This window comes from Myotis davidii, unplaced genomic scaffold (assembly GCF_000327345.1).
Source record: "Myotis davidii unplaced genomic scaffold, ASM32734v1 scaffold960, whole genome shotgun sequence".
Lineage (NCBI taxonomy): Eukaryota > Metazoa > Chordata > Mammalia > Chiroptera > Vespertilionidae > Myotis > Myotis davidii.
Window position 1 is genome coordinate 2,946,223 of NW_006293003.1, and position 215 is coordinate 2,946,437.

The following is a 215-nucleotide window of genomic DNA, read 5'->3' on the forward strand; positions in this document are numbered from 1 at the left end:
GCCTTCACCCACAACCCAACCCACACTGTGGTCACCGGTCCCCACCCCACCTGGCAAAGCCTGCAGCTCCACCCACACAGAACACCCAGCACGGCCGTCTCCCTCCTCTGCTGCCCCACCCAGGGCTCACCCTGGGGCCCACCCTGAGGCCCACCCTGAGGCCCACCCGGGGCCCACCCTGAGGCCCACCTCGGGGCCCACAGTGTCTTCTCCAT

At 69.8% G+C, this 215-nt stretch overlaps 1 protein-coding gene across 1 annotated transcript in view; it reads right to left on the minus strand.

Annotated features, from left to right (window-relative positions):
- Positions 1-215, minus strand: part of PPP2R2C (protein phosphatase 2 regulatory subunit B, gamma) — a 50,646-nt gene that overhangs the window by 23,063 nt on the left and 27,368 nt on the right. The gene's annotated exons all lie outside the window — the stretch shown is intronic.